At 41.3% G+C, this 19,954-nt stretch overlaps 1 long non-coding RNA gene across 1 annotated transcript; it reads left to right on the top strand.

Annotated features, from left to right (window-relative positions):
- Window positions 1-7,606: 7,606 nt before the first annotated feature.
- LOC122696868 lies at window positions 7,607-19,528 on the top strand. Its single transcript, XR_006341929.1, has 6 exons — window positions 7,607-7,919; window positions 13,166-13,270; window positions 15,970-16,155; window positions 16,901-17,035; window positions 18,407-18,586; window positions 19,194-19,528. It is a non-coding gene; the product is annotated as an uncharacterized LOC122696868 (long non-coding RNA).
- Window positions 19,529-19,954: the final 426 nt, after the last annotated feature.

Here is a 19,954-nt window from a genome sequence, read left to right as displayed (position 1 = left end):
TGTGTAAACTGTTCTCCTTCCCGCTGGTCTGGCTCACCTCTCCTGTCACCTGCATGACCACCATCCTCCCTCTCGATCCCACCATCCCCTATCCACATGGGACCAGGGTCGTCCTTAGATGACCTTAGAACACAAACATGCCACCACCTGCCCCACATGCTTAGAAATCTCCCCTGGTGTTGCTCTCGGCCTGCTCACTAAGTTCCAGCCACACTGGCCTTTGGGAAGGCCCAGGTCCCTGGGCATTCCACCCTCTTTCAAGACTCAGGGCCTTTGCACATGCTGTTTCCTCTAACTAGAATGCTCCCTGCCCACAGTTACTTCCTCGCTAAAACCCGCTTCTTCAGGCTCCAGCTGAAGAGTCTATTCCTCGGAAAGAATTTCCCAGATTTCACAATCTACCAATATTTTCAGTGCATGACTCTCCTCCCAGTATGGTGTTTTCCTTCACAGCAGGTACTCTGACCCGCTTTACCTGCATTTAACACCTGCCTTCCGCATGACACTGTTGAGGGCCATGGGGGCAAACCTCTTGATTCTGCTGTTTACAGTTGAAACATCAGAGCCCTTTATCAGCTCATAACTGCTGAGTTGCAGGAACAAATGAAGGACTTGGGAACCTGAGTGCAGGACTTTCCATTTCCCTTACATTTACTGCAGACCTCTTGCACATCAGTTCCTCATCATCAGTAACACAGTCACTGCAAAGTGTTCCTACTGTTCTGTGTACTCCACACACCCTAACAACATGCTACCGATTTCTATGCCCAACTAACTGATGAAAACACTACCGAACAAGGCCAGGGACGAAATCTCAAGTTGCAGACATATTTCTCTCCAGGATGAGCTCTCAATAACTCATTTTCCCACCAGCAGTCAGTACTCTTGTGTCTTATTCTTCACCCAGTCACAGGTCCTCTGAAGTTTGTCATTCAGCTCAAATTCTCCCCTGTGCCAACTACCATGCTTGGCTCTAAACAGTCTGCAACTCCAGAACCCTCTAGCCTACCAAGCTGTAGTGTTCTGCAGAAAGAGTTCCCAGCCAAATTCAGTCAAGTTTTCACAGTTTGCTAAATTTGCAAACTGCCTGTTCTCCCTTTAAGCCCACTAAGGCCTCAACTGATGAAAACAAGCAGTGGGAACAATGCACTTTACTCATCAGCTCTGTTACTTGCTCCTGGATCATCTCTTTTGGATCCACCCTAATTCCTTTCAAGTCACACCAGTCAAAGAAGAAGTATTTATTGAACATCTACCATGTGCCAAGCACTATTTTGTCCCTAGAGACATAACAATCATTAACACAAATCCTTCTACTTCTGTATAGCTAGGGTATGGCCAGGCTCACAGAGAATTAAAAAAAAAAAAAAAACACAAACAAATCATCTAAAAAATAATGTTAAGATGATCTGACATCAATATCATATTTCTTAAACTGTTTTAAAATATCAACTTACCAACTTACCCATCAGGTAGGTTTTGCTCGTCTAAGGCTTTCATCTCCTCCAGAACTTGCTTCAGTCCATCCTCCTGGAACATATACAATTACACTCATTAATTCCCCCACCAAGTTGGTAACAACAGTCTTTGCTTATGTATCTTATGAAAAACCAATAGTCCTTCCACACTTACTAAGATGGCTATAATAACAAGTGTTGGAGTGGATGGGGAGAAACTGGAACCCTTGTCCAATGCAGGTAGCAATGTAAAATGGTACAGCCCTATAGAAAACAGCCTTGTGAGTCCACAAAAAGTCAAATTTCGAATTTCCATCTTATCCAGCAATTCCTCTTCTAGGTATACACTCAAGAGAACTGAAAACCTATGTTCATACAAAGTATGTCTAGTCAATGGAAAATTACTCAGTCAAAAGGAAAATGCTGATAGATACAACAACATGAACTTTGAAAACACTGCTTAGTGAAAGAAGCCAGACACAAAAGGACCAATATTGTATGATGCAACTTATCTGAAATGTCTAGAATAGGCAAACTCATAGAAGCAAAGTAGATTAGAGGCTACCAGGCTGAGGGGGTAGGAGAGTGGGTAGTCACTGCTTAAAAGCTATAGAGTTTATTTGGGGTTATGAAAAAGCTTTGGAAATAGAGATGATGGTTGCACAATGGGAATATAATTAATGCCACTGACGTGGACACAGAAGAATGGTTAGAAATGGCAACATTTAGTTTTGTATCACTTACCACAATTAACAAAAATAAAAGGAATGAATTACCAACAAAATACACAATCAATATAGTCATTAAGGATAATCTTAAAGACTGAGAAGTCAGACAGAAAGGAGCACACACTGTATGCTTCTAACTGGCCCTGTACAGAGGAGTTTGCTATTGCTGGCATGTGGACTCCAGAAATACAATGAAAAAGACAAAGATAATCTGTAGGGGAAAGAAAATCCTTGGCTGCCTAAGGCTGCAGATGGGAAGTAGCCAGTGCCACAAAAGAGAAAAGGGAATCCTTGGGATAGCAGAAATCTTGGTTGGGTTGCTGGTTATAAGGATTGCATATATTTGTCAAAACTCTATTAAAATGTGTATTGTGTTATAGATAAATTATACCTCAATAAAACTAATGACAAAAAACCAACAGTCAACAGAAGTAATAACACATGACAAAAGCATGAAAATAACTTACTATATTGGAAAAGGATCTTAAAAGGTTACTACCAAAAAAAAAAAAAACAACCTACACACTGCTAGGATAGAAAACAGAACGGTAAAACGAGTTTTTCCACTTTCTACTTTGACAAATTTCTAAAACAATTTCCCTTGGAAGTATAAAAATACTAGAATTATAAAATTCATAAATGCTACACAATGTTTCTCAACAGGCAGACCCTATGCCTGAAACACTGTAAATAAACTATATTTCAATTAAAATTTTTACCAAAATAAAACCCAATAATGCTATAACAATGAAAACCAAAAAACAAAGAAACAAACAAACAAAAAGAAACCTCAAAACAAAACAATGATAAGCAACTCATCTACTGTTAGAGCCAAAATAAATGCATTAGCAAAAGAAAAAAAAGATGCTTTAGCACTACGGGTATAACTATAAAATTACACTATTTAATGCTGCTTGGATGTAAGAAATGATTTCTAATGAAAAATGGAAACATGACTTTTACCTACTCTTTCATCAACTAGTTAAAAAGATATCATAGAAAAGTCTGATTTACTAGAATTCACTTAAGTATTCCTTTTATCAGAAATATTATTTTAAAGGACAGCTGAAACTCTTGCACGATTAGGAGATCAGCAGGTATACAAAAGATAAGTATGAAATAAACTTGTAAGGATACAACCGAGTTTTCAGATTTAAATTTTTATTTATTTTTTTTTTTTGAGACTTAAATTTTTAAAATTTACCCTGGGAATTGCATCATTTTCTGCTCCCACCTCCAGCTGTAAGCCCCTGGAAACTCAAGATAATTTTCCTAAAGACTCAAACGCTGATCAGTTCTGCAGATACAAAGTGCATCATTCCAATTTGCCAAACACAGCACCTAACCATGAGGGATTCTGGAATGAACAAGGCAGAGTCCCTGCTCTAAACCAGCTACCATCTGGCAGGAAGGAATGATTCTTGAAAGCATGTGTGGGTTCAGGGTGTGAGGTGTCAATCAGATCAAGACCAATTCTTAGTCTAATTCCAACTCAGCTGTCCCAGTGGCCAGCCCCCAAAGGCAGCCACAACTGCAAGAAAAGGTGCACTGACGTCCTCTAAGACCCAGAAAAGCCAGTGATTTTACACTTCTAAGTTCATCCCTGAATACCCCCCTCCACCCTGCCGCTTCCCAAAGAGGGAAACCAACACTTCAAGTCTAAGCGAACTAGACAGCCGGACTAACAGTCTGAAAAGCCAGCACCTGTGGGCACTGTCTGCACCTTTGGGCTCCTTTCCTCCCGTGTGACCTAGTCTTCCCACCCTAGTGGGGACATATTGGAAAGCCTCCACCCTTCTCAAATATCTGGCTTAAAACTCAGCATTCAAAAACTAAGATCATGGTATCTGGTCCCATCGCTTCATGGCAAATAGATGGGGCAAAAATGAAAACAGTGGCAGGATTTATTTTCTTGGGCTCCTAAATCATTGTGGATGGTGACTGCAGCCGTGAAATTTAAAGACCCTGGCTCCTTGGAAGAAAAGCTATGACAAGCCTAGAGAGCTTTGCAGACAAAAGTCCCTATAGTCAAAACTATGGTTTTTCCAGTAGGCATGTACGGATATGAGAGTTGGACCATAAAGGAGGCTGAGCACCAAAGAATTGATGCTTTTGAACTGTAGTGTTACAGAAGACTCTTGAGAGTCCCTTGGACAGCAAGGAAATCAATCCACTCAATCTGAAAGGATATCAACCCTGAATATTCCTTGGAAGGACTGATGCTGATGCTGAAGATCCAATACTTTGGCCACCTGATGTAAAGACCTGACTCATTGGAAAAGACCCTGATGCCGGGAAAGATTGAGGATATGATGGAGGAGAACGGGGCTACAGAGGGTGAGATGGTTGGATGACATCACTGACCCACTGGACCTGAATTTGAGTAAACTCAGGGAGACAGGGAAGGACAGGGAAGCCTGGTGTCAGGCCTCAGTACATGTGGTCATAAAGACTGGGGCATGACTTAGGGACTGAACAACAACAACCCCTCTGCGATCTGTCTGCAGTGAACCTCCCACTGTGGTCTCCTAACTTTTTAGATAAGGTAACTGCCTGAAGTTGCAAGAATAACAGACTGGAACAGAATTCAAGCTGGGGCTCTGCTTCCAACAACTGCAAGTTCAGACATGCCCATTAACTTGATGCGTAATTCAAGTGGTTCAGCTTCCCCATCTGTTAAATGGCCCAAGTGTTAGATTAAGTGCTCTTGAATGTTCAAAACAAAACTCACCTTACCCAAAGGCTCTCCCTGATGACCGCCAGATGTTTACTCTGCTTCCTGAGAGAAGCCTCCAGAGACGCGGTCCTTCCCCTCCCCCGGTATTCCTATCAACTCCACCCCTGTCCTTGTACCTACAAGACCTGTCGTCTCAGGACACGGTGTTCAGTGACCCCCCACCAGCCTGTTGACCACATCCATCTCTCGTGCTGTCTATCATAACCCACTCAGACCAATCTTTTTTCTATCTGATCCATTCCCCTAAGGACTGCGTGGTGGTTTAGTCCCTAAATCGTGTCCGACTCTTGCAATCCCATGGGCTACAGACCGCCAGGCTCCTCTGTCCATGGGTTTCTCCAGGAAGGAATACTGGAGTGGGTTGCCATTTCCTTCTCCAGAGGATGTTCCCAACCCAAGAATTGAACCTGGGTCTCCTGTTTTGCAGGCAGATTCTTTACCGACTGAGCTATGAGGGAAGCCCCTTAAATATGGGGAAGCCCCTTAATTAGTGAAGTGAAAGTCGCTCAGTCCAACTCTCTGTGGCAGTCCATGCCATAATAGTGGAGTGGGTAGCCTTTCCCTTCCCTAGGGGATCTTCCCAATCCAGAGATTGAATCCAGGTGTCCCACATTGCAGGCAGATTCTTTACCAGATGAGCCATAAGCACTGCGACAGCTATCTAAACACAGAGAAATCCCATCGCTCCTCTGAAAAGCATTGTGAGTGAAGAGCGAACCTCCCGCCCCAGAGCCCCCTTGCGGCCCGCCCTTCCCCGGCGGGAACGGAGGGTGTTTGCCTGGCCGGCCTCTGGGGTGGGGGGAGGGGGGGCTACCCACACCGCAGCCCTCAGGGCGCGGCCCTAACGCCCGGGCTACCCCGTCCCCACCTCTGCGGGGTAACTGGCACCTGAGCTCCAACCGCCCGTCTCCCGGTCTCTCCGCGCGCGTCTCCGGGGCGAGACGCCCACCGCGCAGCCCACGCTCACAGCGGCTTCGAGGAAGCAGGGCGGCGAGGGGTGCTGAGGAAATGGCAGCGACCCCCGCGCGCGGGAAGCCACCGAAACCGACCCGCCCACAGCCACGGAGTGGAACCACAAGCACAACCGCCATCCCGCTCGCGGCTGTGCAGCCCCAGAGTAGCGGCCCCAGGAGGCGCCCGCCCGCCCCCGCCCTCACGGCGCCCCGCCTCAGGCAGCCTTCCTTCGGCCGCGCGGGGCAGCTCCCGGGCGGCTCCACGGCCTTCTGGCAGAACTCCGCCCAGGCGCCCGGCGGAGAGCTTAGCCGAGCCACTGCGAGGGTCCGCGGGGCGCAGAGGGCGTGTGAGCGGTGAGTAGCCGCCGGCTCCTGCCGGTCGTGGGGTCGTGTGGGCGGTGAGTCAGGTGGGCGCCTGCGCGGGGCGGGCGGCCGGGGAGCGCGGGCCTGCGTCGGGGGTGAGACCCGGGAGCTCCGCAGGCGCACTGGGGCGAGGGCGGCGGGTGAGCGGCGAGCCTGGCGGGGCGGGGAGCCGGGAGCGTGAGCTGGGAACGTGGGAGCGGCGAGCCGAGCCCGCACCGCAGGGGGCGTGTGAGACAGAAACGGGGCCCTGTCATTGGGAAACGGGCGCCGGCGCCCCGGGGCCCTGTGAGCCGGGAGGGCGGGCGGTCGTCCTCTCCTGAGGGGCGGGCAGCTGGCCTTGGAACCCGGGCCCCTTCTGTGAGGGACCGGCCGGGAGCCAGGAGTAAGGTGCGAGGCGAGAGCGGTGGGCTTGGCCAGTGCCTGGGCCCTGCCGCCTCTGGGCTCCTAATTGTTTTTAATTTGAGGATAATGACAATATCCTGATTTTCCTACCCAAGACTTTGGCTTCTGAAATGACATTTATCTAAAAACTGCTGCATTGTTCCAGGTCAGTCTGTAGCCAAATGTTTGTGTTTCTTCCCTCTGTTCTCCCCTCCGTTTTACTGGAGTAGAGCTGATTTATGATATTGTCTCAGTGTTGGCTGTGGATCGAAGTGAATCAGTTATGTGTCTATATGTGTATCTGCTCTTTTTAGAAACGTTTTTTCCATACGGGCTGTCACAGAATGTGGCGTCCCCTGTGCTGTACAGTTGGCCCTCGTTCGTTCACAATAGTGTGTAGTGTGTGTGTCAGTCCCAGCGTGCCAGCCACATGTCTGTTTCTTTGGTGCATGTGTGTGTGTGTGTGTAAAACTGCTAGAGAGGGTCAGAAACAGGCTGAATGGTGGTTTGTTTGTTTGTTTTTTCTATACAGCCTTGAAAAGATAGTTCTTGAAACTTGAAAGTATTACTGCATTTGGATTGTCTAGTTGATCTGCAAGGAACATTTCAAGAGACACAAAAGCGTGGGGGGTAGTGATAAATATGTGGGCTTATGACAACAGCAGTTTGCTTTAGTGATGTTTTAACAAGGGCTTCCCTGGTGGTTCAGTTGGTAAAGAATCCGCCTGCAATGCAGGAGACCCCGGGTTGATTCCTGGGTTGGGAAAATCCCCTGGAGAAGGGAAAGGCTACCCACTCCAGTATTCTGGCCTGGAGAGTTCCATTGACTGTATAGTGCAGGGGGCCGCAAAGAGTCAGACTCAACTGAGCGACTTTCACTTCTATGCTAATAATACAAAGCATTTTGGATGTGCAGAGTACCTTTATGGCAATCGTACTTGAAGAAACAGGAAGTAAGGGTGCCGTGTTTGAAGGTGGCACCAATGGAAGGAGGTAGGAAGGGCCTGCTCTCTTCGTTGCAGGCGGCTGCTGCCTGGTGATCCAGCACTGTGCCTGAAGTCAGCATCCTGGTTCTGACACTTACCAGCTGTGGGATCTTGGCAAAACCTGTCTTACCGGGTTAAATGTGGGCAGTTTTTAAAAGCAGGATATTTTCTTAGAAAGGGTTTAGGAAATCTTCAAGCACCTGAGTATTAATTTTAACAGAGTATCTCTGGGAGCCTTCCACAGAAGTATGTGGATCCTTTATCTGGAGCTGCTGGCCAAAGAGGAAAAAAGACATTAAATGGACAAGTAGAAGGTAAGAACTGGATTTGATAGAAAACTCATTGACAGAATGGTAAATTAAAATGGGACTGCTGACATATTCTAATAGCCAGAGAAAATCACCTGTTGGACATCTAGTGACGAAAAAGACGAGGAGGGAAATAGTGTATCTTATCAGGTGTCAGCCACAGATTAAATTGAGATTGCCATTTCAGGAGCTAAGTTATGAGTTCCTGGACTTCCTTGGTGGTCTGTTCCAATGGTTAAGTCTCTGTGCGGTTAAGACTCTCCAATGCAGGGGGTGCAGGTTCGATCCCTGGTCAGGGAACTAAGATTCCATCTGATCCATGGCCAAAAGGAAAAAAATATATTAGTTCTGTTTCAAGATATTCTACAACCTCAGGAAGGTTGAGAAATAAGAGGAAAGAGGGGATGAAGGATGAGGGAGGCATAGGGCACAGGGAGGAAATGAAGTAAAGGAGATGGAAGCAAGGGTCTTTGGGGAAGGTGGCAAGGAATGAGATAGGACTTTAGCAAAAGGGAGAGTCCTTGACATGGGCGATGAAACTGAAGTGAGCTTGTCCAAGAAGAACAGCAGAGTTTTCCCCATCTTACTGTTCTCCTGGCTGTTAGAAGGCATTCAGCATTGAGGTCCCTGGGCGTGCAGAGCTGTGTGCAAGCCTCTGTGCAGGAACACGGGCATAGGTACTCATCTGTAAATGTGTGCAGATTGATGTCATATGAAATGTTACTTCTTTATAGGATGGTGTCACGTAGGCCAAAACAAGAGAACTGGAAAGGAGAGAGCAGGGGTCATGATAGGGAGATCAGGGAACCTACAACCTGATACAGTGTCCACTGGGAAGTTTCCAACTTCTAATGCAGTTTCAGTTTGGAGGGAAGTGTCTCCAAAGTGAGGGTAGAGTGAGAGTAAGTTGAGGCTAAGATTTTAGAAGAATAAATTAAGTTGAAGTCATGTAGAAGCAGACTCAGTGTCGACCAGAGTTTCTCACACTTGAATTAGTTGCCTGGGGACCTTGTGGGAAGTGCACTTGCTGAGCAGGAGGTCTGAGATTCTGTGTTTCTAACAAGCTCTCTGAGTAGCTAGGGTATAGCCTTGCCTTTAGAGACATCTGGAAGAAGAGCATTGGATAGTGCAGGACATAACAGGATCAAGAAAAAGCATTATTTTATTTTTCTTTCCGAGCGTGTTTATAGCCAGAGGGAAGCAAGGAGTTGAAGTAGCAATTACAGGTGTAAGATACCATTGCTAAGCAAAGGGAAAAAGAAGTGGTGGAGATGATCCATAGAAAGACTGTAAAGGGGGAAGAATTAAGACCATAGATCCAGAGATTATCCTTTGGAGAAGAGAGATTCTAGTGAAAGGAGGAAAGGAAGAAAGTAAGTCCTTACGGAGGTGAGTTTGGAGTTGATGAGGACACTTCAGAGAATTCCTTCTAGATGGCTTCAGTGTATTTACATTGAAAAGAGATAAAATCATTGTTGCTCCAGAGAAGACTGGGGGTTGGGGAGAAGGGTGGTGGTGCTAGAAGTAGGGGAAACCCCAGCCACTCTAAGTAACTCTCAGGCATCAAAGGTATTTGCTGTATTGATATTTGTTATTTGAACTAGATTAATTTGAATATGGAAGGCATTGACTTTCTTTTTCTTTTATTTAAGATAACTGATTTTTTGGCAGTTGTTTCACAGAAATCCTTTGAAGCATTAGCATGATGTAGCAAACCAAACTAAGTTTTCAAACAAAACAGATGAATAGGATTTATTCCCTAAATGCTAGAGTTGTCATTTTCAATAAACACTACACTGATTTTGAAACATGCAAGATTTTTAATATCTAATAATTTTGTGGCAATTAAATTATTCATAAAGTTCTTATGGAATACAGAATAGGGAACAGATTGAGTGAATCGATGTAAGTCATACTAGAAAAGTAAAAATTAGAAAAAATGAGACACTAGTTAGCATCTCTTCATGAATAGCAGTGATGTATAAGATACAATAAGCAGTGAAGGAGTAGTGAGTTTGAGGGGAGAGGAGGACGTGGAAGTGATTCTCTGACATAAGAGTTTGTAGGAGGTAGTCAGAGTTGTATTCTTACTCACATTCTAATAAATGGAGACTTTGTTTTCAGATTTTTCAGATTGGGATTCTACTAGTTTGAGCCTCAGTAATGAGACTTGTCAAAGAGCCGGGCATTTGCAAGTTGATGATCAGTGTCTGTTGATTTCACAACCAATGACCAAAAATCAGTCAGCATCCACAAAATTGGAACAGATGACCTTGTTAGGTCGTTAGAATAGGAAAAAAGAGTCCAGAACAGCGGTGGCTGAAAGACAAGGAAGGGTAGAGCCCACAAAGATAGAACAAAGGAAGGTCCGAGGACCGGAGTGAGGACCTCAGGTAGAACAAACAGCACTCCTGGCTTGCCCAATTTACAGGGGGCAAGCACATGGGGAGGAAAAAAACCTAGATAAAGAGGAACCAAAGGGCCGGGGGTGTCTCCCCCATGCGTGTGCGCTCTTGACTCTCTCTCTCTCTCCCTCTCTTCTCTTTGCGTCTTCTGGGTCGGCATGCCCTCACACCTCCAGGATGTATTTTCCAAATAAAACTGAGCTGTAACATGGAGCTCTAACACTTTCAGAGAGCTGTGACGCGCCGAGAGGTTTAACGTCTGTTGCTTCAAATTTTTGCTGTGACAAGACAGAACCGAGGAAATTACACACTCCCTTGACAAACTTAATAGATAAAGAAAAGGTGAATATTGGAGTGGTGTTTCTGGTAGGGAATCACATGCTCCATCAGCTGTGCAAGTCTCAGCTGCCAGAACACAGAGAAAGCAAACAAGGCAGTGAAGAAGCCCAGAGCACTCAGCCCTGGGCCACGTGGGCACCGACATTTCCAAAATTAGATGTTGTGGCAAAACCTACTGTGTGCTTACTCCTTTTATGCAACCTGCAGCCAAACAGTATTTCTTAGAAAGGTGTTTGCATTCTTCCTCTGACCATAGTAAGACAATCCATGACAAAGAGAGTTAGGAGAAAGTAAATTCATTTAGGCTATCATGTCGCATACCTGAGAGTGGGTAGCAGGATTATATGTAGAATTTTGCATCTAGTTGGGAGACCTGGGTAGACATCTAGACATTGCCTTCTCAAAATGTGGCTTCACAGCCATATCTTTGCATAGCTCTGAATTCATAAGTATTAGCTATAAATTATATCCAGTATGACTGCAGGAGCACCTCTGAAGCCAAATACTAAAATATTTCTTGTGTTTTCTATGATGTTATATATTTTAGACTTGGCTTTCCCAGTGATAATGGGAGGCATGGGAAATTGCTACATAGTACCTCCTCAGTTGTACCTGTCTAATATATCAACTTGTTTTATTATTTGTAATGAATTAATAGTTCAGAAGGAATGTTGGTTTTGAGGAGTGCTGTATCATTTAAAAGCAGTGTATAGAAAAGCAATTCTTATTCTACTGGGATGCCCAGTTTATTGAGTAACCACATCTAATAGGGTGTTGTCCATGAATACCAATTAATTTAGTGCCTTCAATCGGTCATACAATCAGGGCTCTAGTAAGAAATCATACACTGTTTCTTTTTTCACTCCTATTGTTTTTTCATTTCTTTCCTCACCTGTAGAAGTTACCTTTGCATTTACAAGATTCTTAGTTATCTCCTAGAATAGTGACTACAAGCTATCAACTCAAAGTGTGTGTGTGTGTGTGTGTGTGTGTGTGTTTACATCTCTACAAGTGACTTGTTTGCTCTTGTTTCTCAGTGAGCTTAGTAGGTCCGAGAAGCACAAATTCAAATAAATCACCTACCTGAATCCTTTCAACACTGGAAGAAGTGACATAGGAAAACCACCAAATAAATAGAAGCAACTTCAGACAGTTCATGCAGATTCTCAGTCTCTTCTCAGTCGCTACCTTTTCTAGAGTAACCGGCAGAGTCTACTCCTTTAGAGTCCTAGCATTTGTACATATATTGATTTCATATAGATTTATTCTGTACTTGACCTAGAAAGTTTTACATCCTAAATATTTCTGGAAACATTCCCCAGTATAGGCCTGCATCAACTTTTTTTTTTTTTCTTCATTATTAATGCCTTCAGATTCTTCTCCCTCCATTTATTTGTATGCCCTTCAGTTTCCATCCCCTGTAGTGTTTAGAGTCACCTGTCTTAAAAGCACATGTGACCGTATACCCCTCGTCAAATCGCATTAATATGTAAACATCTTACAGCGATGCGTGATGCTTTCATAGTCTGACTTGCGCCTGACTCTCCATCTCTCGCCCTTTCTGTCCTTTGCTCTGGAATCCTGAGCTGCTGCTGAAGCCCCCTCACGCGTTCCTGCGCTCTGGGCAAATGTTCACCCTCTCCTGTGCGCTTCTGTCGCTGTCTTGCTGCAGCCTTCCGTGCGCTCCCTCACCTGCCCGCTGTTCCCGTGAACTGCCTAAGTTTGCACTCAGGCAGTCTCTCATGAAAAGCCATCCCTGACCCCCTTTATCTACATTTGTCTTTAAAGTCCAGTGTCTATTACTGAGCAGGAACCCCCCAAATAATTATTGAATAAAAGAACTAAATACTTATGTATACCAGGGTGATTTTTAAGAGCTTGTCCTCTGCAGTCTAAGAGCCAAGAGGGTAGACATGTGAAGAAATAACTTACATTCAGGTGATGAAGATACACTTGAAAAATCTAAAAAGTCCTAAGGAGCTTGAGGAAAGAGATACCTGTTTATCTGGGGAAAAAACAGCTATAATCAAGGAGAACTTTACAAAGCACGCTGAGTCTTAAAAGCTGAAAAATAATTTGTTTGGAAAAAAGCATTTCAATTTAAGGAATTGAGAAAAGGAAAAAAAATTAACAGGAGTTTTGTAAACCATGAATAATGTTGCAGTTGAAGCTTGGCGTGTTGTTATAAAGGTCCTGTTATGAAGTAGAGAAGAGAAGATATTGTGGCTTTATGTGTCTGTCCAGTATTTTGAAATTTTGTTTGGTTTCTGATTGTTTTGTTCCCTGATGTTTGGATGAATTTATGAATGAATCTTTGAGATGTTTGTGTGCCTGTAACCTGATGAATTCTGGTATTTCCCAAAAGGCTTCTTGAAGTTTTAGATCATTGGAAGTGTTTCTTAAAGAAGTAAATATTCAGCTGAAGATTAAGATTGATATAAGCTGTCATTTGATACAATATTTTAAATCTATATCTTAAATATTCTGTCTTTTATCTAAATATTCTAGGTAATTTTAACAAAACTTACAGATTTGTCAGCAGAACTAGACTTAGAAATGACATGAGAGGAAGAACAAGAAAAATCTGATGGAGATGAAAATAACCATTCACAGGTATGTGAAAGTGTAAATTTAAATTTCTGGTTTAATACTATTTTCTAGTCTTTAACAACATAATACAGTTTGCAACAAAGTTCATAACAAATAAAATTACCTTTCAAAAGTAGACTTTTAGAATCAACAGATGATCACTTAAGTTTTTATAGCACTTCGATTAGAAAACTTAAAATATTGTTAGAGTCTACTGTAATTTATAGCTTGTCTTTGGAATTGAGGCAAAAAACTCTCCTGACTACTGTTTACTTCTTCCATTTTTATAATTTCTTTACATGGTAAAGAAGGTGAGATCGAATACCGAATCATAGGATTAAAGAGTTGAATTTATGAACAATAGGACAATGATGGTCCCTGACCTAGATATGTGTAGAGAGAAATCATTGCCAGTGGTCAAGGTTTTCTGTTGAAATTGCCAGTCACTGATGCCAAGACTATTCATTCTGTCTGATATCTCAGCATAGTTGACTTCAGTTCAGTTCAGTTCAGTTCAGTTGCTCACTCATGTCCAACTCTTTGTGACCCTGTGGACTGCAGCATGCCAGGCCTCCCTGTCCATCACCAATTCTCGGAGTTTACCTAACCTCATGTCCATTGAGTCAGTGATGCCATCCAACCATCTCATCCTCTGTCGTCCCCTTCTTCTCCCGCCTTCAGTCTTTCCCAGCATCAGGGTCTTTTTAAATGAGTCAGCTCTTCGCATCAGGTGGCCAAAGTATTGGAGTTTCAGCTTCCACATCAGTCCTTCCAATGAACACTCAGGACTGACCTCCTTTAGGATGGACTTAGGGATGAACATTCAGCAAGATAGTAGATCATAGAATCAGCCCAACTGCCTATTAAAAGAATTGAACCTTCCAGATTGGACATTTGTTGTTAGGGTACAAATAATAACTTTATAACTTATTTCATTTCCAGGTGGGAAATCAGTAAATATTATTAAAAATGCTTTATCCACTTTCATCGGTGGCTGTTAGGATTTAATATAACTGAATGCAGGGGCTTCCCATGTAGCTCAGCTGGTAAAGAATCCACCTGCAATGCAGGAGACCCCAGTTCAATTCCTGGGTGAGGAAATTCCCCCGGTGAAAAGGCTGGGATACACACTCCAGTATTGTTGGAAGACCTGGGTTCAATCCCTGGGTTGGAAAGATCCCCTGGAGGAGGTTGTGGCAACCCACTCCCTGTTCTTGGCTGGAGAGTCCCCATGGACAGAGGATCTGGGCAGGCTACTGTCCTAGGGGATGCAAAGAGTCAGACAGGACTGAGTACACACATAACTGAATTTAAGCAGATAATATGTATTGATGTACAACAGTATCATTATATATAATTTGCATTAATTTAGGAATTGGTTTCTCTTTCTGATTGGTGTTAATAGATTTTGGCCCTTCATAATATAAAGTTTGTCTGTTCTCCAGATATTAGTTCTTTTAAAAAAAAAAAAAAGCTTTCAAATGTGCTGTAGGGACTCCCTGTTTAAGATATAGTGAGAGGAAATATTTTTAAGGGAAGCCAGCATTTATAACATTAAAAATCATCTCCTAATTCAAATTTGGTAGATTTAATATACATGAATTAATTCAAACAAACAGGGACAAAATTCGGTTTTGAGTTCAGGTGTTTCTCCTATTTTCGGGTAAGGCAAGTTACTTTTCACCTAAGTGCAAAAGGGTAAGGTGAGGACGAGGGCCTATGGCCGGAAGTCGTCTCAGGGCCTCGTCCCCTTGGCAGCTGAACTGTAGCAAATACACGTAAACAGCTGCACAGGCGCTATTTCCTGGGACAGGCAGTGGAGAACTGGATGGTAACTGAAGGGGAATAGGGAGTTCACAGGAGTTTCCTATTTTATATTCACAGGGGAGCTTTTAGTGTATATATGCTACTAGAAATGAGCCAGCAGAGGACGTGTTTATTGAGTTGAATCTTGTTTCCTTTTCCAATGTTAGAAAGCTTATTGATTGTATGACATTATCTTTCAACTATTACAGTAAACTAATTGTACACAATACTTCTGTTCATATATAGTTTTGTGGTAAGGGCTTGTTCATTGGTTCTGAAGTGTAATATTCTTATGTAATTGAATATGCAGATGATTGCTTCAATTAATTCTATCATACATAGATTTTTTTAAATTATAGAATCATGAATATACAAACACTTAGGCTATACTGAATAGGATTTAATCATTCCTTGGTGATTCTGGATGATCGTATTATTGTGAGTAGCTACAGTTTTGTAAGGTACTCTGAAACATCACATCATATTAACTTCATGTTGTTTATAGATTCCTGGGAAAAGGGGAAATTTTGTTTATATTCAGTAGAAAAAGCTATTGACAATCTTTCATTAATTATTATTTTTGGATCATAAAGTTCTAAATTACTAAAACCATGCTTCCCATACTAAGAGTGTCATTAACACATCTTGTGTGCTCAATGATTGCATGTCAGATGCATGAAGAAAGAGCAGAATGGTTACATGAATGCCTATTGATGAATTTCTTTACAAAAAGCAAGTCTTTATTGCAAGTAGATTTCCAATATTGCCTACATGGAAAGATGTTTGATTTTTTTAGAAATATGTTAAGATTCAGAAATCATTAATTTTTTATAGCTGTTGTTAGGCATGGAATAATAATATAGATTCATTTGCTATCATATTACTTAGAAAGACTTCTTTAAATCTCACTTTCTCAGCATGCTTTGGAGCCGCAGTGTTGAGGCCAGACTTCCTGGGTTTGAATTCTGAGTCTGTTGGTGACCTGCTGTGGGCTTGGACATGGTCCTCAGCCTCTCTGTGCCCCATCTTTCCCCGTGTAGAGGACCTCATGCATTACCTGTCTTCGAGAATAACTGTGAGGATCAAAAGTGCCTTCAGATATGGTAAGTGCTTATCATAATGCATAACAATTGCATAGGAAGTCCTCAGAAGGCTAATGTCATGGTTATTATGGTTTTCTTAAAAATGGGTTTCTTTCTTATAAGGAATTAAGCAATACTCCAAGATAGGTTTTATTGCTGTAAAAGGTAGTTCTTACTGAAAATGACAACTGCCAAAAACCCTGGTATACTGCTTCCTATCAAATAACACAAGTAATGTTATATTTTTCCTTTTCCTTTGATCTAAATTCAATGCTTTATTAGTATTATTCATATACTTTTTTTTGTTCATTAATGCTACTCTTATTTATTGTTTAATACTTTAGTAAAAAATTACTTCCTAGTGCAAAGGTTTTATATAAAGTCAAAGTTTAGATATTGTTTGTATTTTTAAGTATTTAATATTAGCCTGAAAAGAATCATTTGTTATTTTAGGGCTGCAAAGAAAACATCTAATGAAAAGAATAAGGTATAATAAAAAAGTTAATTATAAAAAATATTATCCTAGTAAAAAATATTTTGTAAAAGGAATAGTGTCAAAACAGAAAATCTTCATATGTTGTAGAGACATACACTTTGAGAACTTAATTTAGAAACAGTATTGATCAAATTATCGTTTTGATAAAAATCTGTCCTTTTAAGAAGTGTGTGTTTTTCATTTAATGACGAGCTATTTATCACCTTTGTACAGTTAATATATTTTATAAATATTTTAAGGACATTGTGAAACAGTATTGTTTATATGTAGGTCAAAGCACAGATTAATGACATGAGCTACCTGAATGACTGAACTCAGTCATCTGAAAGTGCTTCCCAGGATGGTGATGTCTTTACTCTAAGATTTCCACATTGCAAGTAGAACCGCTTGGCTTGAGGTATAAAAGTAGGACCGTGGTGTAAATATCAGTACAAAGCCTGTTTGTGTATAGTGTAGTAATACATGCTCACCTTGTCTAGGACTGCTCTAGAGCTATGGATATTACAGTGCTGTGCATCTTATAGATATGTTTTGTATTAAAAGACAGTGAAAGTGAGTGTGTACGCTGAGCCTATGATCATTCTTACTGTACCTGAATTTATAATTTTTTATATATACATATATATATGTCATTATTTCATTTCTCTTTCTCTTCTACTAGACTGCAAACTAAACAAGAGCCAGGGTCATCTGTTTTATCTGGAGAGCTTAGAATAATGTCTTCCACTTGATAGACACTCAATATTTGTTCAGTGTATGGAGGAGTGGACATGAAAGACACAGTCCTTTATACTCAAAAATTACTCACATCAGTGTGTTTCTTGTTTCTATGTGTTTTCTTCTTGTTGCAGATTGTGTTAGCTTGTTGAAAATTCAGGATGCAATTCTTTCATGTGAAAGATAAATAGAACTTTAAAAAAGCCACTGTGAACTACTTAGAGGAGAAATTTAAAAACTGGAAAATAAGGTCCATGAGCTACAGAAAGAACTGTCCGAGAGAAAAGAAGTGAATCACAGTTAGGGCATCAGAAAGTGGAGTGGCAACGAGAGCTTTGCAGCTTGAGATACTGCACATCCTAGTTTTAAAGCAATATATGAACTGTTATTTACTTTAAGACTGCAGAGACGTAGCTGTGTTAAAATTTTTTACTTACCCTCTGGGATTTTACAGGGAAGAATACGTCGTTAGTATTGTGGAGTGTGAAATTCATGGAAATAATATAAGTTCTTAACAGTGAATGCTTCTAATGACTTAATGTATATTTTTCCAAATCATCATTTTCATGATCATACAGGAGTCCACCATAACGGAAACCTCATTCACAATTCAAACCGATTGACTTTTGATTGTTTTTCACTTTTCTGTGTTATGTTTAATCCCACAAGGAACATATTTTCTATAGATTCATTTCTACATTTCTAATTATTTTGAATTCATTTTCTTTAATAATAGTGTATTATTTGGTTAAAGTATAAGAACGTTTAGAAACGATCTTTGATCCATATTTCTAAACTATTCTTTAGAAAGTTTAGATTACTTTTCATTTCCACCCACAGAAGTATGAAGTAGCCATTTTTCTCAAGACAGAAAAAAATATGTATGCTGTTTTATTCTTAACCCTCTGCATGAAAGCAGTGATCATTATTAAGTGTTCTTCACTGTATTTCCCCCCATTTTACTATTTTAAACATTGTGAAGAGGGAATGAAAGTTACTGCAGCAGTGAATAGTCTCATGTTTTGTTTTTTTTTAAGAAGAGTTCTATAAATTTTGCAGATTGACCTTAAAGCAAGAAGAAGAGAATAGAAGAAATGCTGACATGTTATATGAAAAAATTAGGGAGCAGTTAAGAAGAAAGGAAGACCAATATAGTAACAAAGCTGAAATGAAACAGCAACTTGAACTCATTCTCAGAGCACTAGATGGAACTGAAGACTGAGAAATGATCTGAATCAGGTAGAGTAATCGTTGCTGAAAATTTCAAATTTCTAACACCACTTCATCAATATTATTTATAATATCCCGTTTATTTAATATGTGTTATTTAGATTTCAAACAAAATGTTATCTCAACCTAGGTACGAACTGTGACATGCATAGTTTAAGTGATTAGTTTCTTGCTATTCTTGGCTTCTAGTAGATGCTCTGTATGTGTTTTCTGAGTGGAGGGTTGGATATAACTTGAGATTAATTATTAACATAATGATTGGCACTTTTGATACATTAGACAAAATAATCTTCTTAATTCCAATCCATGTATTAATTTTGGCTTTTTAAATGTTAAAGTGCAGTCTAACTTGGCTTGAGACTGTGAAGGAACTAGTTAAATGCTTTGTAAAGAAATTTCCTTTCACAATAATATATCTGCATGTTTTTGCTCTGTGATAAATTTAGCAGACATTTAAATTAAGATCCGAGTTAATCATGTGAGATAAAGATCCTTGTGCTTGAAAAGGCTACTTCCTTTAAACTATATTTTATATTCTGCTTCTAAGCTTTTAACTGTTTTTTTTTTTTTTCTTTTAATGATATGGGCCCAAAAACTTCATATAGTGTCTCTCCAGGTTATGGAAGAGTGACATGACGCTTAGAAGCAGCTTTCTGGAGAACGGAATGCCAGAATCTTACAGGAGGGAATCCTGGGCAATCACCTTGCCAAACAAAAGCAGAAAGAAATGGCTGATAAGGAAATGAGCTCTTAGGTATTTTCTGTATTCATTTATGTGTGTGTATGTATCTGTGTATGTATGTATTTTATAAACGAAGAGTATGTACCATAGAAAATGTAGAGGCTTGTGAAAGCCTATACATCTATATTTTGAGGAGGGATGACATTTTTCATGTGTTGGATAAAGTAATATTTGTAATTCAGATCCATTTGTCTACAGCAGTCAGGTAGGGACATATGATGACCTCATCCAAGGAGAGACATTTAATATTTTCTATAGGAATTGATCTCAGAATTATTGCAACTATATCAGAGGAGCCGGCACCCTCCTCTGATTGTGCTTTAAGCCAAGAGGACGGCGTGTGCTCCGCCATCGCCTGCGCTGCACAGCCGAGTCCCTCTGCTCTGGGGGGAGCGTGTGCGCCGCTCCATGCCCGTCCTCACCTTCCGTGTCTCAGTCAGAGTCCGCTCCTGGCTCCACTCTCATTTCTGTAACCAGCGCCCTGTCAACGGCCTTTGCACGTCATTTACAGTTTTCCAGTTTGTGAAAACTGCAAGATCAGTTGTAAAAACATTTTTGAGCACCTTAAAAAGTAACTTCTTCAAAATAAACTTATAAAAGTTCTGCCTACCCCATCCCCCCCAAAAACCATACCT

The sequence above is a fragment of the Cervus elaphus genome, chromosome 7 (genome assembly GCF_910594005.1).
Source record: "Cervus elaphus chromosome 7, mCerEla1.1, whole genome shotgun sequence".
Taxonomy (NCBI): Eukaryota; Metazoa; Chordata; class Mammalia; order Artiodactyla; family Cervidae; genus Cervus; species Cervus elaphus.
This window is presented reverse-complemented; position numbering and strand designations above follow the sequence as displayed.